The 22,490-nt window shown below is 29.1% G+C and overlaps 1 protein-coding gene across 3 annotated transcripts in view; it reads right to left on the bottom strand.

Annotated features, from left to right (window-relative positions):
* Nucleotides 1–22,490, bottom strand: part of LOC132946068 (BAI1-associated protein 3) — a 170,892-nt gene that overhangs the window by 133,070 nt on the left and 15,332 nt on the right. For all 3 annotated transcript variants that reach the window (XM_061015891.1, XM_061015892.1, XM_061015893.1), the window contains exon 2: nucleotides 11,749–11,798. The gene's annotated coding sequence lies outside the window, so the exon portion shown is untranslated. The remainder of the gene's footprint in view (nucleotides 1–11,748; nucleotides 11,799–22,490) is intronic.

Genomic DNA, 22,490 nt, shown 5'->3' with positions numbered 1-22,490 from the left:
ATAAGCTACATAAAGTTATTAATTAATACTTGTGGTTTCTGAGTATTAACCTTTTCTCAATATTTTATTGGTTTCATGATTAATGACATAGTTTTACTAACATTTTGTTAAGAAATTAAAATCATTTTGGATGTCTTGTAACAAAACTTGGCCTTATTTTAATACAAATAAATTGAATTATACATGATTAAAAGTATAATGCTAATAACTTTTGGAAGACATTAAATTCTAATATGTCTGTAGTCACTTATTTTTTCAAAATAGATGCGTAATAACTGTTGTATCTACAAGTTGTAACTAAACAATTACAAACAATCATTAATATAAATATGATATTATGTTTGATTACAATATTGTAACATTTCAATAGCAATTATTATAAACATTTGTATTTTGAATTAAAATATGTTTTTAATTTGTATTACATAATAAAGATAGGGACGTGTAGGTTAGGTATCTATCGATTAAGTATTCATTTAAATGATTTGCAATAAATTAATCTTATAAGCGTATAAGGGTATTAGTTAAATGTTATAATTTAAAACAACTATATTATTTTTTATAGAAAAATTACATATCATTCAAACATCTTAGCATTGCATTGTACTTTTTTTTTCCCATTCGTTGATTGGTATGAATTAAGAATAATATTATACACAAGAAGTAAATATCAATAATAATCAATAATAACAACCAAATCAATCAATAATAAATTGTGTTGTTAAATGTATACGATTTACAGATACCGTTTTACCCAGGGTGTTTATTGAATATTAATAATAGAATCAGAATAGTATACATGTTGTAACTAACAAATCAATAGATTATACTCTATAAGCTGATCCGTCCCAAATCAACACTATTCCCTTACACGAGGTGACGCGCTTTTTACAAGCGTATAACAGACCTCATCGATGTGGATTAAAATGAATAAACACAATATCAATTTATTATGGTAATTTTATTATTATATTGCCAATATGATAGTTTTTATATTATTATAATAAACAAACCCGGTAATTCTGTAGGGTAAGTTATAGATAATTTTAGAACACATACAGTGGGCAAAAAAAATGTTACTCTCACGTGTTAGTTCTAAAGTAGGAACTTTGCAAATCATCAACCAACTCGTTATCCAGTCATCTTACTATAATGGGCATTATAGTATATTTTATAGGGAAGTACAAAAATTACCGATATATTATAGCTGCTGTAATATTTTCTATAGTAGTCTAATACATACTTTTATATTATACGATGTTTCATTATTACCGTTCTAATATCAGTAGTGTATACCCTTACACGGGTATTAGGGGGGAGGGGATGGAGATTTGGTGACAGATCCTTCCTCGTTTATATTTTTGATGTTTATGCTCTAGTAAAAACGAACGATTCCCAAATACTCCGCCGTCTAAATTAACAAAAGTTTTAGTTATAAGTTATAACACACTGTAGTGGAATTTGGTTTGTTGATATCATATTTTGTAGAAATCTTGTTATTAATTAAAATGTAATAAATGTACCCACACAATATTAAAAAAGGGGGGACGGAGTGGCCGAGGTGAGTTCGATACCTCGGTCGCGGGCGGCATTTTTCTTCGGGCAAGTCACGGTGTCCGGAGAACAAGTGCCGCCATCCCCCACCCGGGCATGGCAGATACCTACGGGTGCCCAAATCAAAAATTCTGCCAAAACAAACACACACGAGTAAATAAATCAACAGTACCCTCCCCTACAATACCACAGGCTAATGACCTAGTAGTCGAAGCCTTAACCCTAATAAAAAAAAAAAAATTTAAAAAAATCAAACTTTTGATATCTATTGGTTTATAGTATTTTTAAATCTTTGGAATTGACTAATTCAACAACTATTTGAAAATATGAGGTCACAGTACGTACTTCGTTGGTATGTATTTTGTTCAACAAAAAAAGAACAAAATCGATTTCTTAGTTGTTTTTTCTATGTTTTTATTTACGGCTTTATCATATTTTTAAATTGCAAACACTATTTTGATTTTATTACATACTAAAGTAGAATATGTCTATGCAAATATTCATACATTAGTATCGATAATTGAACTAAGTATAATATTTATGGACATTTGAAGTGTTGAAGAGTGAAGTACGACAACATACAACTGTGTGGAAGGGGGGAGGGTCCTCACTACATAACTGCTTATCTAAACATAATAAATGATTATTAACAACAAATTAATAGTTCAGCGTTTTTACATTAAAGTATTCAGAAAATGACCTTTCTTTTTCTGAAAAAACATATATTAGTTGAAAATCAAAACTAAGATTATACATTATAGATAGATTATACAAGGTAAAAGTTTAACGTTAATTGTATGGATTGCACAAAATAATAATTACTATTAAACCTAAATATTTAATATGGGTCATAGATAACAATATTCTTTTTGTAGAACCATCAAGGCATCAACTATAAGAACTCATTTGAAACGTTGGTATTGTATTATTTTTAATATGTCGACACATCAATACACGTAAACCTTTATGACTAGGTTTTAGGAAAGTTGAATAGTCTTATTTTGTTGAACTCCGGGTTTTTTTTTTTTAATTATCCTTGAACAAAAAGGTAAATCTTGATAAATGAATACTCACGTGATTTTCGTTCGTATGACCTATTTTTATTTTTTTTAAATTTAAAATTTAAATTTATACAACGCTCCAATAATTCATGTATGTACTTACATTTTTTTCTTTCTAATTCAAAAATCTATTTTTAAAATCGAATCAGTGTGATATTTATTTCTCACTGTTTTCGAACATTTCGCTTAATTAATTTATTATTACTTCCGACGATCTTACTTGAAGTAAATTAATTAATTAAATTAAAGCTACTAAACCAAATTAAGTTTATTAGTATCTAATTTGTCTCAACAGTATTTTAAAAACAAAAACCCGGTATCTGATTAAGCACCAGATAAGTACAATTTATCACAGTAATACGTTTTATCCATACACGAACTAAGCTTATTTTTTATTACTATACAAGATGAAGGTAAATTATCGATTGTCCATTTTTACGTATTTTTTTCTGTTTTTTTTTTTTTAAATATATACTAATAAATACATAAATATTATAATAAATATTATTTTTAATATGATAATATACAAAATGTAACTTTTAGAATAACTTTTGTTCTAATCAATATTTCAAATTTTTTTTTTTACATAATATAGGTATAATTTATAGTCATTTGCGCTTAACATTTATCATACAAAAAATTATTAACACTGAAAAAAAAAATTTTAAATTTGTTTTAAATTTTTTTGGATATATTCAAAATAGCCAATTTGTGAATCTGATTATAAGAACAATTTTGATAGTAAAAACATTTATCTAAGTCAAGTAGTTTATTTTTTAAAATATCAATATTTTTTTGATTAAATGAATTTGGAACGTAATAACTTTTTTCAAAATATTTCTTTTGGGAATTTGTTGACATGAGTATATTTCTTAAATTATTTACTAATCATATAATTATAATAATTTTTGTCATACGTTTAAGTACCATATTTTTTTTTTCGTCACGTCTTTCTTTTACACCTTATATAGGTAATGTCTTGTCACACTGAACAACGAGTTAAATTGAAATAGTTTTCTAAAACAGTTTTGTCTTAATTTTTTTTTTTAATCATCAAAAATAAATGAACTTTTATTATTACTCAATAACGAATGCACAACGTTCAATACATTTACATTTTGTTTTTTGAAATAAGTAATAGCTATAGGTATTGGGACTAAGATACTTTTAGTATTTTTATATATTTATTGTTTCAATATGTTCATGCCTCGGCTTGGAGTTTCGTATACTATTTTATTTAAATTAACTCAGAGAAAAAGTAAAGTGGTGGAAAATCTATTGATCTTTTAGGCCATTCAATAGCAAGGCACCAAAACAGTAGCCCAGGAATCCAAGGACTAGGTATTCCCCGGACCAAAGTTTTGTACGCGCTGGCGCACCATATTGTTGGAACGCTACTTTTTTTCCTCCCCTAAATTATATATGGTTATCGTTGTTTTCAAATTGTTGAACATACGTCCGTTGTCAATGACCGAGTGTATGTATTAACAAATAAATTTAACTTTTGTCCAAAAAACATTGTCCGTAATATTAATGTGTATTACAAAATATATCCGTGAAATTTCATATTAATATTATCATCGTTAAACCGCAGTCGTAAATTAATCAGTGGGTATCAGGAGGCATCAGCTATCGGCGTTTAAAAATTTTGCGCCACAACAATATTGTGGAGATTCGACTGCATTGTTATCGAAAAGTGGACATAATCCGGTATTATAATATCAACGTTTAAGAATTTAATACAAATACGTCAACAATAATACCAGATTACTAATAAAATGTATAATAAATATTATGTTATAAAAATATGTAGTGCAATACTAGACGCTTATCACGTTATTCGCGAAGAAATATAAAATATTTAAGTAGGTGGGTACTGGGTAGGTATGGCTTCGAGAAAAGTTAAGTTGGTGATCGATATAATATACGGGTCTGATTCCGTATTAAAGTTGTAGTGCTTTGAGATTTCTGAAAAAAAAAGTGTATTTCTTCTAAAAATCAAGATAGCCGGATAGGTATAGGTACAGTATAAATAAGTATATAAAAAAAAATATGAAATTTAAAAATAATATTCGACACTTGGCAGTGGGAATGGGATGAGATATTTGTATAGATTCTCGTTAAAAACAATAATTTTATGACATTTTATAACTATTCCGCGTACGCCCCACTATGGTATTTTTAATGCAGCTGTTAAAGGAATATTGGAACGCATAGATTTAAGATTCAAATGTATTGTTTTAACAACTAATTAATTACATGTAAACAATTTAAGTGTTGCGTATACACTTTGAGATTATTGTAATCAGCTACTCTAACATTTATTTAAATCGTCGCCGCCAGGTTTTTATCTGCTATCTCTGCTACAATCTTAAGGGTTCATCACATTATAATGTATCGCTATCATTGGGCTATGGTGACAAATGGCACGGCTAAATGTTCAGCCGCTCATAATTGATTATAGTCGTCAGACCTGGGTGATGTTATATTATAATAAGCCGTATTCAATCTGCTTTGATGTCCCACTAACTACGGTTCTATTGTATGTTAAGACCTTTGACATTATTAATTATGCAATATTGTAATATCATTACAAATATTATGTTAACAACAATATTATTTACTATGATTAATTATCTCGTATACCATTATTATCTAAACATATTTCGGTGTTCTATGAAACACGTTTTCAATAATTATGCAACATAAAACTGCGCTGGAATACATCCAATGTATAGGTACTAATGAACAAATTCAAACATAGTTTTATTTTATTTTATGATATAGAATAATTAATACCTACATGTCATAATTTATTATTTTAATACCAAACAGGGTACATGAAAACTCAAAGTTATCTGCACAATACTAGAATATTAATTGAACGATATGATACAATTATTAATGAAAATAATCAATTACAACTCCAATGACAGATTACAAAAAATACATTTTCAGTTTATAATGACAAAAATATTATTATTATTATTATTATTGGTTTCAGTAAAAATTATAATAATATATGATTTTAAATTACATTGTCATTATTATAATTTAAACATTAGTCGTATAAAGTTTAATATAATATACATAAGCAGATTGAATACAAATTATATAGACAATGTGGTTTTCTTTGTTTTCAAACAGCATAATATAATATTATTATAATATGCACTTTTGCTCTCTTTTAAAAAATACATACAATAAATAAATTATGGACGCTAAATTCTGTTGCGAATTAAAATGCATTATTTTAAACCCAATACGTACTAAATATAATATTTTAATTTTCCGAGTTGTTACAATATATGAAATTTGTATTCGGAGTGGAGACAATTTACTCGATTTGTTACAAACAAAAATATTAACTTAGGTACTGAATAAACTAATAAATAAAAGTTGGACTTATTATTGACGTAACTCAGTACACAAGTATACAAAAATAAACATATTATTAGGTACATATTTATACAGTACCTAACTAATTATAATAATTTGTGTTAAAAATATTATGAACACATGAATACATTAGTCACAACTCATAGTTTAATAATTTTTATCAGTTAAATAATATCAACTCGGCACTATGCCAAACATATTATTATACTTCATATTATCAAGCATATTATATTTGATTCGCGATAGGCACCTGCGGGTTTATATAAATTAATATGATAGACAGTGCTATAAATAATATAATATCATAGAGTAACTATATAATCTGAATGTCATAAACAATAGAGATGATTCCTCGAATACAATAGGCATGTGATGTTTTTGGCGACTGTGAAAATGATGTGTTTGGCTCGACAAACAGAAACGGATACTCGGAAGGCAGACGGCTGAAAATACCGAAAATTAAAGGGAAATAAAACGTTTGCGCTAACAGTTTAAACGCCCTAGTGGTGGATATTCATTCGAAAGCACCGAAACACACCGAGTAATACAACGGGCAAGCAATAATAAATGTCGGCAAGAACAAAATATACATTGTGTAAAATAATTTTAAAATACGCGAATCTCCGCTATGTAGTATAAATAGTTGCCCCCCGAGCAATATAATATCGAGCACTCGGAAACATAATCGGTAAACGCGGCCGAACATTCAACACTATAACACTATCACAATAATAATAATAATAATATAAACATGATGATATTAGCATAGAGTTGTTTTATTGGGAAAACGATTTCCTTCGGCTAACACCGTCCGTGCAGATAATAATATTAAGTTCAAGCACCGAGGAACAACAGTAATATTACGCACGCGCAACATACGAGTCACTAACCAGTCGTTATTTAACGTACGAGTCATGTATTATATAAATTACTAAGTTGATATTAGGATGTATACAAAAAATTCACCTTGACAAAATGGCGCCCAAGACGAATCACTAAATTGTGCATTGTAATTTATTATTATGACACAATGCACGGGACGAGGTACCGCGTTTTCCCGGGAAATCTCTTTGGGGGAAACCGAAAACATGGCGCGAGACGCATACCATGAACACACCCTAGCCGTATATTTTAATAAAATATATTATATATACAATCAAAATTTAAAAATATTATAAATTTAAGAACAAATGTATAATATAATTATAATATTATATACATAACACGATAGCGTGATAATATATTATGCTCATAATACACGAACGAGGTCAGATTTGACGGAGGGCTCTAAAAGCACTTGCCCCGGGCAGCTGATATTCGAGGAGCATCCGGATGCCGGAATTGTATCTAAAAAAAAAATATTAATGAAGTTATGTACCGGATTTTTTCTATCATTTGTTGAAATTATAAACGACTTTGCAGTGAAAAAATCAAGAAAAGTACCAAATTTATAAAAATGTATTTATATTTAACAAATTTGATTTAACTCATTTCGATTGTACTATTTACTGTATATCGAAAGTAATAAATTTAATTAAACTGTGATTATAATTTATTATTAATGTAACAGTGTGAAGGTTTAATTTTAAAAACTTAATAAATAAAATGTTATGAGATTAATATACTTACCTTTACTCTTTAAATTACAAGGGTTTAATACTTTTATTATAATATTAATATCATTAAATTAATGTTGAAAGTTGTGATAGGTATACAGCGCCACAACGGTATTTCACACTTGAAGCAAACACTTTTAGGTAGATATATGGGTAGTTATAACGTGCAAGTTGGCAACTTTTTTTTATTTTTTTCCTTAATTACTTAGATACTGGGTTTTGTTTACTGCTAGAGACTTCTAAAAAACATTTGCCCCGGGCATCTGAAAGTCTAGATCCAGCCCTGCGCGTTCGCACTGGTCGAATCACATACGTCGGTGGTGTTGTTGAGCCAAACATTTTAAGGAGAATGGCCCAACGAACGCGTCGCAATTCGTTCGGTTGACGTCAATAAGTCGTGAAAATAAGTAAAATATCTGACTATCGGCACCCGGAAGAATCCTAACGTTACATTGTAATTTATTGTAGTTGTAGTGAGCGCATTCGGCATTTAAGAATACCAATATCATATTTTATCTACCTAGGTAATACAATTATTATACGACCAAAGTTCATCGCCGAAATGCGTGCGGTAATTGTTCCTTGAATCTGTATAAGTAGATAATAACTACCTATGTGATAACACAAACTGCAGACAGAGTTCGCCTTAGAAGTTGGTACAAATAGGTATAGGTACTATTATATGACCGCTTATAATAGTATGATACTCATCATAAAAAAAAACCATCTAAAGTGCTTGATGCTATTTTCGGTACACTGATTTTTTGGTTTCGAATGTCAAACTGTATTATTTACAAAAGTTATTTATTAAATCGCTGAGTACACTAACTGCATTTTAATAATACTAAAATGAAAAATAAAGACACTTAAGTAAATTTTACTCACAGAGTAGGGTTTTTTTTGTATTTTTTTTTTTGAAAAAACAACTTTTTTAACGTATAGTTATTCACTACTAAACCTTATTATTTTAAATAAAATACTCAGTTTACCCTTCACACCCCCTAAATGCAAAGCATAAATCATTTCCAAACTCTTAACGTATACGTCAAAATTATCATTAAAAATGCATATTATAAGTATATAATGTATATTGTGCATTATATTTATTATTATTTTTTTTCAGTTAAAACACGCGAACACACAATCAAATGCGTGTAATACGGGTATAATACTAGTATTGTTGTCAGAATACTCTACCCATAACAGTCCATTATTACATAATATACACGCCATGATATGCACACATTGCACACAGACCCGGGAACGGATGCCCACACCCGGAAAGCTATAATGTTTAAAATAATAATTTATATTATTAATTGTCAAAGCTATTTCGGACAAATGGAATAGAATAGTTTTTTTTCCTATTAAACAATGTCTGCTACTACATTATTATAATATTATCATCTGTTGAGTTTAAACGGCTATAATATTGTTATCATGTCACCGATAGTGTGGTATCTATACATTGAGCATTACATGTTTCCATTTCCACCATCAGATATACGCCGTTATTTAGAATCATCAAAATTCAGAACGATTCCATCCGGGACGACCCATAACCCCTAATACAGTTCATGGGTTTTCCGTAGAAACCTCTAACTATGTTAGTTACAATGATAGGGAGTGGAATAGAAACCTATCTTGTTACTTATTCTGAAGACGGAAGCTAAGCAGGAATCAACTACAGTGAAACATTAAAACGGGAGTTTCGGGTATCTAAGGGAAATCCGTTATTCATTGAAATTATAATTTCAAGACTTACCGCCGCTTACCAGTAACGTGATCTGCAGGGTAAGCTCAATTCAATATTAATCTCGAATTCGTGATATTAAACAAACGGTTGTTCAGTAGCAGTCACTGAATTGAATTAGTTGAAATAAAAAAAAAGTTAAAAAATCAATTATTTTTTAAAGTTAAGACGAAACGTCCGGAAACACAGTGCAGTATGTAGCCACCTACAGTAGCTATGTGTGCCGTCTACATAATGTATAGTATAGTACCGTTGTAGACGTAATAGTTGAGCAGTCGTGCCCGGAGGATAAACGGATACGAACCAGGATGTAGGTACGTATAAAATGTATATATACACGGGGTGACAGAGACATTTATAAGAAAACGTCATTTCCTTCGCGGTATCCGACTGAACGAGGTAAGACATCATAAATTTTGGCTGACAGAAACTGACGCGAACGCATTAAAGGTTCCGGGTCAAAAGATGGCGGAGATTAATTCGGTTTTTTTCACATGCTCACTCACACACACACACACACACACACACACACACACACACACACACACACACACACACCTGTACGTGTGCGAATATATATTATTATAGTGTGTCGCCGTAGACCGGTGCACTGCTGCACAAAACGGAAAAATCACGATATACGACAGACAGACGACGACGTGTAACAAATTGTTTTTAAATGTTCATTCAAACACAATAAAATCTCACAAACACACTGTATTATTAAAAAAAGTAAAAAAACGGTCAGGCACACGTTTAAATACAAAACAAAATATATAATATATAATATCAGAAAGTCCATCGAATACACTTACACGATTTGGACTGCATTCGACTGTAATAATATAATTTTATATTAAATTGTAATTTGTAGTACTTATATGGGGTGTGGGTTTCCAAGAGAGAGAAAATTATTATAAAAATAATAAATGGACGCTGCCTTTGAATAATAATAATAAGTAATAACAGTATAACACAATTTTTTAACGACTTGTGCTATAACATTATAATACAATGTTTGTGGCTTCATTATATGTGTACATATAAAAACCCGCGAATATTTATAATTTAATAAAAAAAAAAAATATATATATAATATATATATAATAAACCACGTAATACGACTTGACGTTACAATATTACGTTATTTTTTTTTGCGTTCGAATATGCTATTATATAAAAAAATAAATATTTAATCATCCACTAAAATCCGTAAGGTTTGTGAACTTTATTAATTTAAAATGTAAATGTAATCCAGAAAGAAGTAATTTAAATGTCAAACTTTAATTGAATTAGCTTCAGTAGAATATGACATTTAATTAATAGATAACATTTGCATGGAGTAATGGAAATTAAAAAGATTCATTACTAAAAATACCTACTCGTATACACAACGGGTTAATTAATTCTAAATTGTCTACGTATGTATGATAGGTTGCAAGGAGATAAAATATTATTGTTTGAATTGAAATTTTCGGTCTGTGGTAAATTAAACGGTCATTTTAACATTTTCAAAATAATATAATATAAAATATATTCCATATCGCATAAATAATTGTGTAAATAATACGATTTAAAAATTAATCTTTATGGGTTTTTTTTTTTGTGGAAATATTATTGATTTTTATTTAATATTAATAATAATATGTTCTAAGTGAAGGTAGTATTGGTCTTACAACGATGCGCGATTCATTTAATTTGTGTGTGTGGCTGATGTAACGTTTAATTTGCTTTGAGCTTCAACGTTGAAGAAATCTATTCTGGTGTGAATACAAATTCGCAATTATTCGCAATTATTTTTCAAATAAAAATGCATACAATTTTCAATTTTAATTACCTGCGGTACTTGAAAATGTATTGTAATTGTATGTTTTAAGGTTCTTATCATAAGTTTGTCATACAACAATACAGCCATTTATAAATATGGGAATATACATATTATGCAAAATTTCTTTTTTATACACCACCTCTCTTAATCACTGTGATTAATTTTATCATTTAAATTTAATCATCGGTGAATTTAAATTTAACAAATCCATTACAGTGACTTACTAACTACAGTGAAATCCTAAAATACAGCAGAGAGTGTTTCCTGATTTGTATTTCATACTTTTAATTTTACAGAGAAAAATAAACATTTTAATTTTGATTATAACCAAACTTGTGCATTTAATAATTTATTAATGTTATTATAATGATATCATTAATTTTGAGATATTTAAGCAGAAATGTACATTAAAATAATGCCAAATTATTGAATAAAACAGGAAAAAATATTTTCTTTGTCATTTAAATCATCTTGGATTTTACCATAACATCAGTTTTAATTACAAGTGTATTTTTGTATTTCGTTTTACAAACTTACCTAATGAAGTATAAACTTGATAAATCTGTCAAGTACAATGTTTCAAAAACCTGAAACATAATAACAAGTTGTGTTGAGTAAAAATTATATAGGTATAATGTTTTATGATGTTTTAATAATAATATGCTTAATGTATTTTGTTTATAAAACGTTTAATTATTTATTTTTTTTTGAAATGTGAAATGAACATTAAAATGATTCAACAAAGGGAGTGTGTCCTCAGTCTACTCGCTATTCGTCGCTGTGTATTTTATTTTTACGCGCTGCAGTGATGGGAATCGTTGTCACCATTTTGTTTTTTTCGTTCGTAATAAATACATTTTTCCGCAACTTATTTCCCACACTACCCACGGTTTACCGATGAAAATTTTTTTAGTGCTGAGAACGTTGACATAATAATATATTCATCATTGCCGTGCCACGAGGACTGTACGAAGTCTGCAACGGGTCGAACACGTTCGATTCCGTGGGGTTACTGCTTAGCCGCAGTGTTGAATATTATGTTATACAGGGAAATCCCTATTTTCTATATTATATTAATCGTTATATTATTTGTGGGTTATAGAGTAAATGACGGACTCATTTTTGTGCGTGCACCGAGCAGGAAGACGAAGTCGAATGCGGTGTATATATTAGCATTAATGGATACGTCTGATATAACAGTCATAATAATATGTATACTACACCTTGTCGTCATTATTAAATATTAAAATTCGCACTGTTGAATACAAACATGAAGGCAGGTAGAGTCGACAATATTTAACAAAATAAATGTAGAGCTTTTTTTTTTTCCAAATAATATAGCTACACGAAAACGATTTATCGTGTCCAGCGCACCCTTTTTTATTCACGAACCCGCGACTGCACATACCTAGTATAATATATTATGTTTATGTCCAAAACATAAACTATGTATATAAATTATTATGGCTGAATTTGCATATTTTCATTGTTTAAGCGGTACTTACCTAACATTTCGCAAGTGTCTTATGGCGCATTTGACGATCGTTTAGAAACGTTCCATAATAAATAAATTATAGACTGCGACACGAATAATTCCAAACTATTCAACTAATTATCGCGAGTGTTTTGATTTTTTACGGCTCGTGTATTATTATTATAATATTATGCAATGATTTTTATTACAGCTAACACGGTGTATTAGAATTCAAATATTATTATGATGACATCATGCAATGGGCGCTATAAAGTGGTGGTCGATGACGACCGAGAGGGAGAGAAAAAGCTTTTGTGTTCTGAATTTCATTCAAATTCCACAAATCTATATACATCATGCTTTAAATAGTCGATATAATATTATATATACTCTGCAGCATTATACTGAGATATGATAATGTACACATACAAAATAATAATGTCCGTGATTTTTATATCTCCTATTATTATTATTATTATTATTATTATACTGCACTGCATCATGAATGGTTAATGTTGCGGAGAAGGTTTTAAATCATTCCGGTTTTTACATATTATTATTATACACAATTAATATTACGAACGTAATTTTTTTGTTTTCTTTATTTTAATTATGTGATGCGATCGCATCGCGTGTTTGAAATTTTGAATTTTGCCACCGGTGTTTGATGCGCTCAGTTATTGTTTCGCGTATATCTTTTTTTTTAAAAGCTTTAAGAATAGTCTAGGTATGCCGGTCTGTTGCCAAATGGAATTTAAAATTATTTTAAAACCATGTGAAAATCGTAAAACATTGTAATACCTTTACATATTATTTTTCCCATTAAATCTAAAATTATATTAAATACCGTTTTCGTAGACCATTACATAATATCATTGAGTATATTATATTATACTATTTTATTATAATGGTCAGTGAAAATGTTTTTTTCTCTCGATAAACAAAATATTATATTCAATTTATCGAAAAAAAAATGCACGTTTTCGCACCAGTGACTCAATCCGATTTATGCAAAATGTTATCAATACAAATAATATTAAATAGTTTTAGTATTTTGATGTGACGAGAGGAATACAAGTCAGACTATTTTTTCGATTTCCAAAATAAATAGTATATAAAATATTATTGCCAATTAATAGATACCCAAAATGCTAATAATAGCACCAAGTTCACATTTGATCAAAGATTAATTGGTTTGAAATGGCCCATTTGGCATTTGCACTTATGTTTGTGTAACCCAAACCACCACTGACAAACACCAACATTTCAATCAATCTCAAACCCGTGTCCAAAACACTTGTTCCACAGCGGTTTCGTTTGACGTGGGTATAAATATAAAATTACCTACATGGTCTCAAATATTCAAACTAATATTTTATGATTTGATTTATCAAAATTTAACATTTATAACGGACGTAAAATGTAACACAATAAAACGTCTGGTCGCAATAACCACAAATGTATGGCTTTTACAATATATTATGTATTTAAAATTATTTTTTTGTTTACAATCAACGCCCACGAAAAAGCGTATTATGTTCAGAATTATAAATAAAAAATGTATTTGGTTTTCATTTCAATTGCATTAATTAACAAGCTGAACACCACCAATTTCACGAGTATGTTTTTGTATAATTTGCTATTCGGAATTATTTTGTTAGAAATATAATAATTATTGTACAACCGGCAGCGCCGCTGTTTCAGAGAGATATCTAAATGATCGGTCTACGATACTTTTACAATATTCCATTCGTATGCGGCCATGGTGGATTAATGGTCGTATGAACAATATTATCGTTCTCATAATAAATTGATTGATGTGAAAAATACAAATTTCGTTTGTACAGCACGGTGATTACTGGCACTTGAAAATTACTACACATTCTACTTAGGAACTATTTATTTCGGAATTTTGAATACTTTGCTGTACGTTTGTTACAATTCATTTAAATAATTCCGTTAGGACGCATAGTATAAAATTATCTTACGTGTTACTCTTCAGTTTTCATACCGATTAATTATATAGATATAGACAACATTTTTAATTTATGTTTTTGAAACTCGAATAACAACTTAATGTATTATACAATATTCTTATTTTGATTATGATCGGTATAAACTATAAAATATGCACTCACTGCGTAAACAAAAACAATATAAATATTATACATTTTTGACATTTGGCATTAAAATAAATTATGCCGAGATACGATCATTTCATACTTAGTGTGGTAATTTTTCGATGTTAACTCTAAATAAAAACTCACTGTTTTTGAATGCGTTAATTTATTTGAAGAAATAAAATTAGTACCTTAAACTTATAAATTGTTTTAAAAGAAAATTCATCCTCTTGAATTTAAATGTTTTGAATACAGTTTACATAAATTAAACGTTCTAGAAATTAAAATAATTTTAGCTAAATGTATCTTATGGTTTATAATAGGAGGTTTACCCCATCCAATTATTATATTGCGGAACCCTACGAAGAGAATGATAATTTTCATCTTATCAAACGTTTTAGATTAGCATTAAATTATTAAAATATGTTAAAATTCTTACAATGTATTGTACTATTATCTAATATTCTAATATCTATTTCAAATTAATTTAAATACTAAATTCTATGCTTAGATAAAGTATACTTTTAATTAAATTTTACCCATCGAAAAAAACGGTCACTATCGTTTCATAAACAATTGTTTAGCGAGAAATACGTCTTGACGAAAAAAAAAATACATAACTATAATACTAATAATACGGTTATACAATTCACGTGAACGATGAACCAAAACGAACTAAACGACTACATTTATTATTATAATTATTATTTTAATATAATTGTTATCATTCCATCGTGTTCCATGAGATATTTACCAGAAAATTTAAAAGCAGCTCACGGACCATCTAACATGATGATAATAAATTGTCGTAACATATAGGTTGTAGATAATATCGCTTTGATAATTTTATCGTATTAATAATATCGCCGTGCACAAAACGAAGATGACTCTACGTGTGAGACGTGCGTGCATTTTGTCCTTTTAACTAACACGAAATCGTTTATCATAATATTAGGGGTGGGATTTCAACGCAGTTTACACGTTTTGTTTTTTGCTGGTGGTACTTTCTAGCTATACGATGTTCGTTTCGGTACGGATTATTGATAATCATAGTTTCTCGTGAGAGCATTAATATTCATAAGTAAGTACACGAATTGTTTTACATTTATGGGACATTAATGCAATTTTTATAGGGAACCTTCATAGGTTTTTTTTTGTTTTGGCTCGTCGAATTTCCAGCCCTTATCATATAGTAATGATATTATATCATTACAGGGCGCGATGACGTCATAATAATTTAGTCGTGCAAAAATCGAGTCGCACTGCAGCTCCGCGGGGTGGGAGTACACCATGACGGGGGGGGGGGGGGGGGGCGGGGGGCTATTCGTTTCGGGTCCGAATACTTTGTATATTATACTATATTCTGCTGTTGTAATATTATGTAATACGAACATGGTTTCGACGAGATAATATTACGTCTGGTGCCAACGGCGGTCGGTCGGACGTGACGACGGCGGTCGGTTCGGACGTGACGCGCGTGCGCACGAGTAGTGTACAGCGTGTTATATCATTATGGAGAGGTATAATAATATACGGAAAACGAAACGGAATACATTTATTCGGGAATCCGTTTCGTATTATTCACTTGCATGTTTGACAGAATTCCAAATGGGGGACCCGAAGTATAATGTATTGGGAAAAATGTCCGCGTCGTAACGGTCGTCGCGACTCCGTAATTTGTCTGTCGAAAATGCGTACCCTATACTTGCATTATCATAATATACGAACGCGCAGCGGGAAATCGAATATCGAAAATGATACCATTGGTCGAAATGCAATATTGTTTTCCTGCGAAAAACCTATCGTTAGTTACGAGTGGCGTGTGACGAAACGGTAAACACGCAATATGACATGGAGGTGATATTGGAATCTCGACGAAATAACAATAAACGCCCTATGAAAAAACGAGGAAAACCTTCTGTTCGAGAAGCGCCGAGTAGCTGCACAGTTGTAGTTTAACCAACAGACCGTTAATGTGTGAGGTTTCGAGGTAAGATTACCGCCAGACATTAATCCAGATATTATCTATATAGTAATAACGATTTTATTTCTCAGATGGACCACGCCGAAGTTACAACTATTAATACTTTACGATATTACGTTTCGCGCTGAACTACAAAATACTTCATTGCATTAACTTTAAAATTAAATGTATGCGTCTTAAGTGCTTTATTATATTATTATTAATTACTCCATGAATTATATCGACCAAAATAATTAATATCCAAAATTAATATCGTTAACAATTTAAGATTGTTTTTATGTCTAAAACATTATTTTACTATCTTACATAATATATTATATTTTACAGCATTTATTTTAAATGCAAAATGTATCATCATAATGTTATATTTGTTATGCAAGCGTTGTTTAAAATATGTTCCTATTTTTATCAGAATTAAAAATAAATAAATAATTGATAATTCTAAAAAACTGCACATTTTTATTTTCACTTAAATTATAGCTAGGTACATATGATAACTGTATTTAAAATAAAATTGATTTCTTTTTTCCAAGGAAATAAAAAATAAAAAATCATGTATATTATATTACTATTTTAATATCTCTGTAATATAATATAATATATTTTATTGTTTTGAAACGAGTATTATTATCTAATAACTAGCTATAACCAAACTATTTGATACTCCACAATAGCTGCCGTCACTTCTGTATAATTTACGGATGCAATAAATTTGTTCATAGATGGAAAGATTGTTGACTAAAGTCAAATATTAATAAATATATGAATATACATATTAAAAATATATAAATATTTTTTTTCATTTACTCTGGGATAAAGGTGTTGTAGGTATGCGTTGCGGTGTGAGTGGATCAGGAAAATGTCATTATTACCACGAATGGTGGTGTGATGTATCGTATTTTTCAGAATGTTCAGAGATGCTCTTGTTCACTACAAAGTCTTTAATAGTACATGATAGCTTTTATAAATAAATTCAACAGAGGAACTGACAATATATATATATAATATACATCGAAAACAAAAAAACGAATGTTCAAGTAAAAACGTATTATGTTGATCACTGACGCATGAAACAAAGATTTTTGTTGATTTAAATTTCAACTGTCAATGATTAAGAATATTTGTACTTGTAAGTATTGACGAATTCGTAAGAACATATTAATTTATGTTTAAACTGTATAATTGCATATATGTTATACTTATACATTATAAAATAATATATTGCAAATTTACTATAAAAACATATTTTTTTTTATATAATATCTATTGACTTTACCTTAGCATAATAAGCAGTAGGTACATAATGTAATGCTAACCTATTGTTTAAGAATGTCTTCAAAGTTCAAATATTATTTATTTTTAATAAAGAATAATCGCTGTTTTACTGTTCTATCCTTTAAAACACAAGATAATTTAGTTGGGCTAATCTTATAGATCATGGCCCAGAGTCAGGCGGGGTTGCATGGTTCTATAACTTCTATTCAAGTTTCTTAATCTACTTACTTGACCTAATTGTTGTAGATTATAATCGTTGTTTATGATTTTAATTGTGTGATGCATGGTTGAATCAATAATATTATCAAAACAAATTACGTTTTGGAGTAGATCATCGTTAGATAAGGTTTTCCTTTCATATAATAACTAAAATAAGTTATTAATTAAATCCAATTGCTTGGGTTCCGCATTTTCCATAAGCCACTAAGAAGTATTCAATTAAAAAAATTACGTTCGGATAGTTAATGATATCATTTTATTGGAGAAACACACAATATAATATAATGTTACCTTAACTGGCAATCGTAACCGTGAAAGAAAATCGTCTTTACGAGTCGAAGAAAAAGTGCATGTTGTTATATTTTTATTAAAATACAATGATGTGGTTGTCGCTATAATATATTACGCGATATGATTATAATATTATGTTTATGGTATACACGACAGAGATTAAAATTTAGCATTTTGGGAAAACGTCGCCTGGAAGGATATATTATCACAACAATAGGTGCTTATCGCACAGACGTTTAACCGCGAGATTATGAGCGACGGACAAGCGTCTGCCATAAAAACGCGTCTTACCATTGTCTCACGAGTTGTCTGGAGGCGATAGTTTACGATTAATCGTTATCACACCTTAAGTATTTTATTTCAAAGGCCGCGTTCCCTGCAATGTCCCCGTGACATTATGCGTCGGCGATTGTGCACCGGGACAGTTAAATACGATTTAATTACAGCCATGATATTGTGGTGCAGTGGACGACACAGCGGACGGCAGCGGTACGACTCAAAAACAATTTTAAATACGAAGTAATGATGAGCTTTTCGAAAAAAGTAAGTTCAATTTTTTTTACACGCACAATAACAGAAAACTGTATTCAAAATGAATATTCTATTATGGAGCGTCATTCAAGAGATTGTCGCGACAAGATATAATATAAATATATCTTTCTGTAGATTCTGTCTTTTTTAATTGTTTTTCGTTTAATTTCTACAGGAGAAAAAGCGTCGATAGGTACGAACAGTGCAATGTACTAATGTATTATGTGCTTATATTTTGAACATAAAACATTTTATAATATTGTATTGTTCGGATTGAATAGTTGTGAACGTTTTATTTATTATTATTATTGTTATTATGAATTATTTAGAGTTTTGAAAATAAAAAATAAAACGCACGAATATGTAAATTATAATAAACACAAACAGAAATTTCAAGCATAATAATTTTATGCTTGTCCATAATGGCATAGTATATTGTACAGCTTTACAATCTCACATAAATTATATTTCCTGCGCATGATTTCAGCAATTTGAATACAAATCGTTAACAGTATTTGGTCATAAATATATAACACTATATAAAATAATAAACTATTGAGGATTGAAAATATAATATAATTAACATTTTACTGTATTATTATTTTAATAAATTTAGGTGAAAAAATGTAAAGTTTATCAGAGAAAAATTTAAATCCCATGCATTATATAATGTAGCTGTCAATGTCTCTACTTTGTACCATATGTGCGTTTTTAAAAATAAAATATTTAATATGCTAGGAATCACACAATAAATTATGTTTTTAAAAAACATGAAAATAGTTCTGCAATACAGTAAGTTAAAGTTTACATCGTCATTGTGTAGGTAAATATAGTGTGTGTGTTAAATTTAATTTAAATGATAAAACATTGAATATGTAAAAAAAGATTTATGTCTCTATTTCTAAGGATTTGGCTTTAGTTATTAAAGATAAGTTTTTAATTAAGACAACTTATGACGAATCTTGTATAACATGTCAAGTATATTACAATTCTATGAATTTTTAACTATAAAATAATTTATAATTCTTCTAACTTCAAACATCTATAAAAAATTGTAACTGTGGATTTTTTTTTTTGAAGTCTTTAAACTACTGTAAAAATAATTTGTTAGAAAATGTTTATTACATTTCCAAGATTTCGTAAAAAATCGTAAAAAGAATAATAATAAATGGACAATTTCAAATATCTAAAAATAAAAGAGCCAATTTTTTTTTTTAAATTATCTCATGTCTTTTTAAATTCTATAAAAATATATTATTAACGTTTCATTTGTCAGGGGTTGTTTGTTTTTGAATTACAACAAAAAAACATTAGTCGAAAACCAGTGTAGCAGAAAACATGGGTATTATTTTAAAAAGTACTGGGAATTTAAAACTTTTGACTTCCTGAAAGTCTACCAACTATATCCAATTTTCTAAAAGAAACCACCAAACCATCAAAACCACCTAACCATCAAAGTTGAAAATTGACGCAATTTTAAAGCTCCGTGTGGTGTTGAAATGCACGGTACAACCAGTGTTAGGAACAGATAACAAAAAAATCATCTAGATAAAGATAAAGATATTAACAACGCTAAATTTTATCTAAGATACAGATAGAAGATATAAACAAATCAAATTCATCTAACAAAAAGATAAAAGATAAAAATATTTTATCTAGAAAATTATATAAATATTTAAATAACAGATAATTTTAGAAATTAAAATTAAAACAACTAATTTAAAAAAATATATATACCTTCATGTAAGTACACAAAATAATACACACACAAGAGAACCCATGGCTAACGGCCGTTCTTTCCGGGCGGGTGGTGAGGTGGTCACTTTTCGTGTCACGTACTATTATTAATTAACAACATTGAAAAGATATTTACGAGTATTGTGTATTTGTGTATACGAAATAATGTGAATTATTATTATAAGGCATGTGCAACTAAAATTGGTTATAGTCCATAGATTTATAATATAAAACATAAAACCCGAAATATATAAATAGCATCTCATGTATTGCTCGTCAGACTTATCAATTGTCATTAATTTCAGACGCATTGCAAATACGGAAAGAATAGACGGCTGGTTTATCTTTATTTCTCAATGAATAATATTATGTTCTATGGAATTTTGTTTGGGACGGCGGTGGTTATAACTTGCCATCTGTTCTATTATTCGTATTTTAATTATAGTTTAAAAATATTTATAAAATTCTGGGAATTTGACATATTTGTTGCGACAGTAATATACTAATATAGGCTAATTGCATAAATTAATTAGTATATTACATTATATATTATTAACCGAGCACAGAATATTAATTACTAATAAGTAATAAGTACTAAATAGGAATAATTTATAGTCTTTTCAGAATAACGTCATATATTTTTAGCCCTGGATGTTATTTTACGTACAAGTTGTACCTCAGATAATGAGAATAAAAATAAAACATTTTCGAACAGATCTAGCTAATTTTCTCCAAAAAATTTATCTTGTAAATTTATCTAGATAAGTTAAATTTTTATCTAAAATTAATACTTAGATAACTTATATTTATTTATCTAGATAAGATAAAAGATAAGAAAATTATTATCTGGATAATTTATCTAGATAAGTCCTGACACTGGGTACAACCAATACATTCACGTCCTCTCCGTTCAGTTACAGAAATCGAAATTCATACGTACACTCCGATAATGTACCTAGTACTTACATTTTAAGATTTAACGTGGTGTACTGTTGTAACATGTTTCGATGCTGTTCGAAATAATGAATGACCGATACAAATATCTTCTATACCATTTTGCTATTGCTAATTGATTGCCCATTGATAGTTTGAAAAATAAGCTTTTTCTTATTACTTTTGCTGTTGAAATTCTTAAAAAATACCTAGCCATCAATATAAATAAATTGTAATCTATCGGACAACAGTGCCTTTGGGGTTTGGTTGTTGGATAAAGGTTGAGGGGTGTCTGACGATTGGATTTTTTTCTAGTCCAACCCATCGAAAGATTGATGCGCCATGATTTGAGAATGAATTTATTTCCAAGCTCCAAGAGGAGAGTGCAAATACTCGTTTTTCTGGATTTATTTCTATCGCTTACCCATCGGGCGAAATATCGCACTACCCGATCAGTGAAATAAAAATAATTAACTGAAATACTGATCTACGGTATTTTTATATTTATCTGAACTCATCGGAGCATTTTGACGTCTCTAAATCAAATGATTCTTTCACCGTCATATATAATATATTATTATCGATTTATCCAATACTAATGAGCATATTATATTTTGGCTGTAACTAAAACTTATCTGCGAAGATAGTTACACTGAAAACCCTGAATTTATAAAATATTGTACACTATATTATGTTATAATTCGGTCATACGCAA

The sequence above is a fragment of the Metopolophium dirhodum genome, chromosome 6, assembly GCF_019925205.1.
Source record: "Metopolophium dirhodum isolate CAU chromosome 6, ASM1992520v1, whole genome shotgun sequence".
Classification (NCBI taxonomy): Eukaryota; Metazoa; Arthropoda; class Insecta; order Hemiptera; family Aphididae; genus Metopolophium; species Metopolophium dirhodum.
This window is presented reverse-complemented; position numbering and strand designations above follow the sequence as displayed.